The sequence below is a fragment of the Mirounga leonina genome, unplaced genomic scaffold (genome assembly GCF_011800145.1).
Source record: "Mirounga leonina isolate KUSES-001 unplaced genomic scaffold, KU_Mleo_1.0 Mir_94, whole genome shotgun sequence".
Classification (NCBI taxonomy): domain Eukaryota; kingdom Metazoa; phylum Chordata; class Mammalia; order Carnivora; family Phocidae; genus Mirounga; species Mirounga leonina.
In genome coordinates this window covers 57,747,938-57,757,371 of record NW_023270855.1, presented here as the reverse complement: position 1 = coordinate 57,757,371, position 9,434 = coordinate 57,747,938, and positions in this window count along the sequence as shown.

The following is a 9,434-nucleotide window of genomic DNA, read 5'->3' as shown; positions in this document are numbered from 1 at the left end:
TGCCAGCCGCGCGCGGCCGCCGGGGGCGGGGTCTGGGCCGGAGGAGCCGCCCCCGGCGCGCCCACTCCGGCCCTGGAGCGCGTCCCCGCCTGCGTCTCGAAGCGCGCCGTGCCCACGCGGGGTCCCTAGCCGGAGACCCCCGCGCCGGTCCCTGCGGCGCGCACCCCCTTGCCCTTCTCGGAGTACCCCCTCCCCACGCCGGCAAGCTCCGCCCTTCCCCGGTATGATCCTCCCTCCCGGGAGCGCCCCTCCCCATCTCGGCACGCCCCTCCCTCCCTCACAGGACGGCGCCACCCCCTCCCGGCGCAGCCCTCCCCTCTCGGCGCGCGCCCCGCCCCCTCGCGGGCGCGCCCACCCCACGCCAGGGCGCGCGGCCGGCGGGAGCCCGCCCCTTCCCCGGACGCTTCCACCCTGGCCCCGGGCGCGCCCCCGTTCTCGATGGGGGAGGGCTTCGCTCCCCACGTGGCCGGGTGGGGGTGCGGAAGCGGCCAGCCCCGCCCCCCGGCCACGTGCGCGACCCTTCCCCCTCTCCTTTACCCTGACCTGGGCCCTGCTGGAGCGCGCTCCCCTTCGCGCCTTCGCCCCTCCTACGGGAGTCCCCTCGCCTTTCCCGGAGCCCCGCGGCTGGGCACGGGAGGAGTGGGGCGCCCCGCCCAGCCGGGTCCGGCGAACCTGCGTTCGTTTCTCTTCCTGCGCCCCCCTCGGGAGTCACTTGCGCGCACCCCACGAGGGGTGGGGAGGGCCGGTGTCCGCTGGAGAGGAGCGGGGTCTGGGGGTCGGGAAGAGGAGCCGGACGGGGTTGCAAAGGGCTGGGCGAGGCAGAGCGTTCCGGCCCAGCCAGTACACGGGGTTGGGAACATCGCTCCCCGCCGCTGGGCAGGGATCCTTGGGACTCGGATTGGGAACAGTGGGGCCTGTGGGAACCCTGAGGACGTCCGGGCCAGGTAGCTCAATGGGGAGGGCGCAGATGGCCGGGGTCAGCCAAGCCAGAAGTCCGAGGCCGGGGTCACGCGGAAGTGGGACAACAGGGTGGCCCTCTCCGCGGCAACCACGGCCCCGCCCCTTCCTAGGCTGGCTGGGGGGGCCGAGCGATGGCCAGAGCGGCCTCCTGGGAGCACAGCTGCTCCGGCCTGCGTGTGGACAGCGGCCGGGACCCCGGCCCCATCGGCCCCATCCTCGACTCTCCATTCTGCCGCCTCGCTGGCCGCTAGCCGACCCGCAAGCCTCCTGCCCTGTCTGCTCCCGTCTGGGCCCCCCGCCCCCACCCTGCACGTGGCTGTACAGGGAAGAGCTAGAGACACAGTGTTGACTAAAGGCTGCCCAGACAAAGTCCCGCCCCTTTGACAGACCAGTCCCTTTTTCCAGGCCGTGGACCATCCAAGTGGGCACTTGGCGGGCACTGCAGTCACCATTCCTGCCGGGCTGGGCCCCCTGTGCCCTGTGCCCTTGAAGGTCTCGGAGGTGAGCCGCCTGGGCGAGTCCCCAGTTCCCCAGCAGCCCTCAGGGGCCTTAGGCGCCCCGCTGCCCATAGGTGGTGCCCAGGCCACAGAAGAGGCTCTCCCAAGTTCAGACAAGGCAAGCAGCACCTTGGGCCCCCCCACCCCGAGCTTACACCAGGCACGGAGGCAAGCAGCAGGACAAGAAAGAGGCCAGGACCCATTTGTTGCTTCCAGGGATGTTTATTGTGCCCAGAGCGATCCCCCCAACAATGTGCCCTCAAGGGGCTCAAGATCTAGGGCAGGGCAGCTGGGAGTCAGGAAAGGGCATGGCTGGGTGGGTGGGCACAGGCCTGCCGGGTGGAGGAAGGGGGTGGGGAGAAGCGCCCCACAGGCAGCCCCATCTGGGGCCTCCAGCAGGCGCGGCAGGGGGCTACACTCAGGGCTGCTACAGGGACATGGGGTGATGGCTAAGGATGCGCCTTCTTCCTATGGGCAGAGGGTGTGTGTAGACGGGTCAGGGCAGCCATCCTGGTGGCCCCAGCAGGCTGCATGGCTCCGGACAAGACATGCCTCCCAGCGATTATCAGGATCTCGGGCCTGTGGACTGCATCTGTGGGCCATGCTGGCCGGTCTGCAGGCAGGAGTCCCTGTATGGGGGCCTGTGTTCTACCCACGGGACGTGCGTGCTCACACCCTGAGCAGCCCGCGTGTGTACAAGCCCCAGCACCCGCTGCTCCCCGCCCCACGCTCACCTCTGCCTTGTTTTGTTACTCTGTTCTATGACCCTTTGAGTTGTCACCCCCATTTCACAGATGAGGAAATCAACGCTGGCAGAGGCTGGAAAAGTGGGCAAAGCTGAGACAGCAGAGAGTTTGGGGGAAATACTGAGGTGGCCCGAGCACTTGTGGCAGCCGGTCCCTCCCTTCTTCCTGTCTCTACCCTGCTCTGGTGGCACTCACGGGGTCAGGAGGGCACTCACCCGGCTGCAAGCCCAGAGCGGGGCAGGTGGCAGTCACTGGCTATAGAGGGGAGGCAGGCCTGGGGGCCACAGGTGAGCAGAGATGCCCCAGGCCCCTGTGCCCACAGGGAAGGTGCCCCAGACAGGACAGGCTCAGAACCAAGGCTGCAGTGTGAGTGTGTGTGTGTGTACGTGAACATACGTGAACGTATGTACGTGTGTATACACATGCTGGGATGGCCCTAGCTTCTTTTTTAAGACAGTAAAGACTTTACATTTGGTTTTAATAGTTTTAATAATACTTTCTATACCATTTGACTTTTTTTTTTGAAACCCATGCGTTATTTATTACTTTTATTCTTTTTATTTATTTTTAAAAAAATTTTTAAGTAGGTTCTACACCCAGCATGGAACCCAATGTGGGGCTTGAACTCAGGACCCTGAAATCAAGACCTGGGCGGAGATCCAGTAGGAGGCTTAACCAACTGAGCCCCCCAGGGGCCCCGCTCTGTTCTTCTTTTTAAATGTCAGCAGGTACCAAGCAGTCTCATTACAGGCCATGCGTCCTTTCTTTTTTATGCTTTTCTATATGAAAAATTGTTATTATTTTTTTAAAGATTTTATTTATTTATTTGAGACAGAGAGAATGAGAGAGACAGAGAGCACATGAGAGGGGGGAGGGTCAGAGGGAGAAGCAGGCTTCCTGCCGAGCAGGGAGCCCAGTGCGGGGCTCGATCCCGGGACTCCAGGATCATGACCTGAGCCGAAGGCAGTCACTTAACCAACTGAGCCACCCAGGCGCCCTGAAAAATTATTTTCTAAATAAACCCCTCCCCCCCAAGTGTAGGCTGGACTCAGGGACTCACTTCCAAAGAACAGAGCAGGGAAGGGGAGGGCAATGACCTGAGTGTGGGGAGGCCTGGCAGACCCCGCCTTAGCCGTTGGTCAAGATCAAGGTCAACTTCAGGGTGATGTCTGGGTAGCGTCAGGGACCCTTGATGGGAGATGACAGGAAGACTCAACTCTCTACTTTCTCTCAACTCTGTGTTCTTCCCCAAAACCCATAACCCTTGTCTGACCTCAGCCCATCTTACAGAATACCTGAGCAGTCCCCCAAATTGTCAAGGTCATGAAACACAAGGAACAACCAAAGAAGTGTCCTAGATTTTGAGAGAGTGAGACAACATGGTTACACAAGTGCTGGGACAGAGAAGGACCTTAGTGGAGGAGCCCGGGAGACTGGACTAAGGTCTGGAGTGCAGTTAATGCAAATGTGCACAAATGAATTTCTTGCTTCTGACGAGCTATCCACGAGGGGCACCGGGTGAAGGGTACATGGGACTCCATGCTGCCAAAGTACTCCAAGATGAAAATTTTAATATTTTTTAAGTCCTCTCTATGCCCAACGGGGGCTCAAACTCACAACCCCGAGATCAAGAATCACACTCTCCACCAATTGAGCCAGCCAGGCGCCCTCAAGATGAAAATTTTAAAACAAATACGAAGAAGGGCGCCTAAGCATCTGACTCTTTTTTTTTTTTTAAAGATTTTATTTATTTATTTGAGAAAGAGAGAATGAGAGAGAGAAAGCAACATGAGAGGGAGGAGGGTCAGAGGGAGAAGCAGACTCCCTGCCCGGCAGGGAGCCCGATGCGGGACTCGATCCCGGGACTCCAGGATCATGACCTGAGCCGAAGGCAGTCGCTTAACCAACTGAGCCACCCAGGCGCCCCTAAGCATCTGACTCTTGATCTCAGCTCAGGACTGGATCTCAGGGTCATGAGGTCAAGCTCAGTGTTGGGTTCCACACCCAGTGTGGAGCCTACTTAAAAATAAAATAAATATAAATGTTTAAAATAGACATGGAGAGTGAACACAGGAGTCCTGTTTATAATGAGAGCTGCATTAAGATATTAGCAGCTCATTTTGGAGGCACCATGGAGTTTTACCCTCCCTTGCTTGTCAAACTGTAAATGTGGTGCCTTTGACCCACCAATTCCACTCCTAAAAAGGAACCCCAAAAATACCCCTAGGGAATCTAGCATGTCTGTATACTGTTGCGTTGTTTCTAATGGGAAAAAAGAAGGAACCCCACCGGGCCTTACTGAGTTAGGAGGCCGTGGCCGTGGGAGGACCAGACCACAGAGCCTCCGGCAGGCCCCCGGTCCCCTGGTCTCCACTCGACCTGCTGAGGGAGAGGAACTTCTTCCAGACCCTTCTCTCACACAGGGTCAAGAGGTGCTCCACTGGGCTCTGTGGTCTCCACAGGGAGAACCCTGGCTCGGCCCCAGAGCTGAGTGACAGCAGCCAGGCCCTGACGCCCCAGGTCTCACCAGCACCAGCTCCGGACACACAGGTGGCTCTGGTCTGTGGGTGGCCTGGTGCCAGGCGCTGGGGTCCAGCACCACGGAGCTCACTGTCCGGCAGGGGCGTACCCATGTCCAGAGGCTATCTGAGCACCATGGGAGCCCAGGGCATAAGCCCCACGGGGGTCCCAGGACTTCTCTGGGAGCAAATTGGCCTGAGCCATTTCCCTTGTAAGTGGAGACAGTGGGGACAGCAACCTGGTGACCCAGGGTTGTCATAAAGACTGACTGGGCTTGAGACAGGAGCTCTGAAATGGAAGGGGACCCTGATGCTGGGTTGGCACTCCCTCCAATGCAGTCCCACAGCTCCCAGGCCGGCCCCGCACCCCGACCGTGAACCTGCCCTGTGGGAGCGCCCACACCTTAGGTCAGGGTGCTCGGGGTCCTCAGGGGCGGCACCCGCCAGAGGCCCCATCTCACATCTGGGCCCTGCCGGGCAAAGCTCCTCTCATAGCCACAGCCACTGTGGTGGAGGGAACAGAACCCCCGGCCTCCTCGGGAATCTCGGGGGCCCTGCAGTTCAGGCAGAGATGGACAGAGGCAGCAGAGTGGGTCCCACCAGCTCAGTCTATTGGGGACGATGCGGGGAAGCAGGGTCCCCAGAGGGAAGGAGAGGAGGGTGGACGGCCTGGCCCTCGGGTGCTGGGGACCCCACGTGAAGTCCAGTCTGGGATTCACGGCCCCGGGGTGAGCAGCATCCACACCAGGTCCCAGGCCTGACCCCCAGAGAGGCGCCCGTGCCCGGCTGTGTCCCGGGGGCTCTCTGGGTACCGGGCACGCCCGGACCATGGGACCCGGGGGCCTAAGCTGTGCCAGGTCAGGTGTCACGGGGAGCCGGGGGGCGCCCTGCCCAGGGTGCACATGCTCGGGGGTCTGCTGAGTAGCAGGAGAATGCTGCTGCCGGGTGCGAACACATGTGTTGTGGAAAATCCACAAAATGGAGAACCGAAAGTTGGCCCTTCTCCCAGGCAGCCTGGCCCATGGGCCATACCAAGCAGAAAGGAAGGGGGGGGCGCATCCTGGAATGTACCACTGGCTTCCCCCCATCACTGCTGTGCATGGTCTGACCCCCACCCCAGAGGCTGACGGTGAGCCCTTCAGGGGCACTCCACCCAGAAAGAGGTGATCCCCCAGGCACAGAGCCCGCGGGTCAGGTCGGCCTGAGGAGCCCACGGTGAACAACGGCCTGCCTCAGTTTATCCCTTACGTGCAATGGGCAGGCGCTACTGAACAACCAGCACTCAGTCTCAACACAGGTGACCCCTGGGCTATGACTATCCAAGGGAAGGGGAGGGGGACACAGTGAAGCTTTCAGAATCTTTCCTGTCATAGCGTGTCATGCAGAACTACTATGACACGCAATATGTTCGGGTCCTCAGCTGTGGATTCTAGGGGGACAATTTTCCCGACTTTAATGAGGGGAGATGGGGTCTTGGCACATTCAGCAAAGAAGACAATGGAGTCCGAGTGAGCCGGGACAATGCAGAGTCTGAAAACAGACCCACGCACTCAAGAGCCCAGCGTGTGATAAAGACAGCCCAGTCAGTAGGGGCAAGAGTGGCTTCCGCGGGAAATGGAGTCGGGGTAACCTATTTGGAAAAGCAGTTTGGGTTCTCACCACACTCCTTCCCAGAAGCACTTTCCAAAATTAGACCAAAAGTTTAAATATATATGTAAAAAAGAAACCATTACATTTCCAGAAAAACACATCAAATGCTTTATAATCTTGGAGTAAAGAAAATATTTCTGAGCATGACACAAAATGCAGAAGCCATAAATGAAAAAAACTAATAATGACTAATAATGATTTTAAATGCTTAGCAGAAATAATAATGAATTTTTTAGAAATCGAAGGGAAAAAAAACACAGTCCTAGGTCAAAAACAAATTATAGATTGGGGGAAAAACGATTTTAACAGGAAATGGGCTAATTTCCTTAATACATAAAGTGCTCCTAGCAAACAATAACACCAACAACCCAATGGAAAATGGTTGAAGAATATGAAATACAGGGGCGCCTGGGTGGCTCAGTTGGTTAAGTGACTGCCTTAGGCTAAGGTCATGATCCTGGAGTCCGGGGATCGAGTCCCACATCAGGCTCCCTGCTTAGCAGGGAGTCTGCTTCTCCCTCTGACCCTCACCCCTCTCATTCTCTCTCTCTGTCATTCTCTCCCTCTCAAAAATAAATTAAAAATTTTAAAAAATAATTTAAAAGAAAGAATATGAAATACAAATGGCTTTTAAATATGTACATGTTTATAATAAATACAGACTTTCCCATTTTGAAATGATTATATGAGTGGTAAAAATAATCAACATAAAAATAAATCTGACAAAACTATTGATATGTTTCATTTCACTTCTAGGAAACACAAGTAAGCTACAATGAAATACTATTTTACCCCTACCAGATCTGCAAAATCAGGCATCAGGGGTGGAGGACACTAGGCCTCTCCTTCCTTCCTTGGTGGGAGGCAATTTGGTATGACCTGTTAAAGAGATCAGGCACACATTTAGAGACCTATGAAAAGCCCTTTGACCTATCATCACTCCTGCACTAAAGAATTTAGCCTGCAGAAATAGTCCTACTTGGATACAAAGACATTTGTACAAGGATAATCAATCTAGTATTGCTTGTTACAAAAAGACTAGAAAGAACCTAAATTTCTACCAACAGGAAACAATAAATATAGTACTAATACAATATGGCGCAGCAATTAAAATGAATGACCCAGATCTCTATGTCAGAACGCGGAGAGCACTCTCCAAGCTATGTTGACTGAAAGGATCCCAGGTAAAGGGAGCGAAGTTTTGTGTAAACACATCAGATGTATATGCATAGATTTTCTTTGTTGACACAGGAGAAACTGCCCCAGGAGAGGGGAGCCAGGCCTTGGAGGTCAGGGGTGGGAAGGATGCCAAGTCTTCCCCCAACACCCTTCCGGACTCCAAATTTTTTACTGTGTATCTGAAAACATTTTTGTTCCAATTCTAAACAAGTTGTTTTCAACTTACTGCATTAGTGGAGCTCTGGCCCTGACGGGGTCAAAAGAACATGCCCTGTGACAAGGGCAGCAGGGGGAGGGTGGGGTGTGCTTTGGGGAAGAAACACTGTAGCAACAGACCCGTTGAGAAACAGTAGCCATGCTGGGGTCATCTGCACGAGGCCAGGATGTAGGAAGGGCCTGTCAGCCACCACGACCAGCCTGTGCAAAGGCCCTGTGGTGGGGAGGGCAGACGAGAGCTAGGCCCGTAGACTTTCTCTACTCTACTGAGTACACATCTCGCGTGTACTCAGTTTTGCTTCTTCGCGTCCCTTAGTATCAAAAAGGCCCCAGACTCCCAGCAAGAGGGGCACGTGGGGCTCGGGGGGACGAGGCACCAGCAGCAGGCTCCACTGCCCATCCCCAGACCAGGGCACTTCGCTGGGTTAGAGAAGGACCGGCCGGGACCCCCAGGCCCAGGGGCGGGCTTAGTCCGGACAGCAAGCCTCGAGGGAGGGGCGTCCTCGCGCGGTGCGGCGGGCGGGCCCCCACCCCCGTCACCGCGACGGCGGCGGTTAGGTGCCTCGCGAGCATTCCAAGTCCCTGCGCACCGGTCCGGAGTTCAGCCGCGAGCAACGGAAAGCCCCGCGGAGCGAAGCCCCGCTCGCTGTCCACGCCGACACCGACGTCTGCGCTGGGCCCGGGCCCTGCGGGCGGGGAGGTCGAGGCGCGCAAGGAAGACGCGGGCGCCGGGCGGGCTGCCGCGGCCCGAGCTGCGGCCACTTACCGCCTCCTCCCGGGTCCGGTCGGCCGCCGCCGCCGCCGCCGCCGCGGCCGCCTTCGCGCGCGGAACCCGCCACTTCCGCTTCCGCCCAGACCGCGCCCCCTCTGTGTCGTCCCCGCCCCCAGAACGAAGCACCGCCCTCTCTTAAAGGGGCCGCGGGACCCAGGAAGCCCCGGACCAGGCGGTGGAAGTCGCTCTGGGTCTTGGCCTCCCCACCGCCTGCTGCAGCAACACGGGCTAAGTCGCCACGGACGACAGGCCACTCGTCTCCGAGGCCCTTCTCGCTCTGGGGGGGGCACAGAGGACACTCCAGGGGCTGGTGGTGAGGTCCAGGGAGACCCTGGCTCAGCCTTGCCTTCAATGGCACCCCGGGAGGACACGCTCCGATGGCCCCAAGGCGGGAGTGCTCCCTGTACCCAGTCCCAGCCCCCTTTCCTGGGGAGACCCTGCTGGGCCTTTGGACCGGTCAGGGCCAGGGCCAGGGCGGGCTCCCTTGGCTCTCTGTGCAAGGGACGGGGGTGAGGACAGGCAGGACAGCTAAGGCAGCCCAGCGACCGCACTGCACCGCCCAGACCTTGCGTCCTTATCTACCACATGGGAGCGGAAGGGGCCCCGGCCCCAGAGCAGACGGAGCACACCGCCCTCCCAGGAGGCACATGGGACCAAGCCGGCAAGGGTCCTGGGTTCAAACGCTGCCTACCCCTCCATCACCACCCAACCAGTAGCCTCAAGGGGTGGGACTCCGGATGGGACCCAAACCCACCCTCTCTTCCGCAGGGACAGCGACCTGACCCCTGCATTCGTGCCAAAACGTCCTGGGAGTTTGGGGGCGAAGCCCCGCCCCCTTGTCCAACTCACTGGGCCCTGAGAGAGCATGCATGAACCACCAAAGGGAGAGGAACCC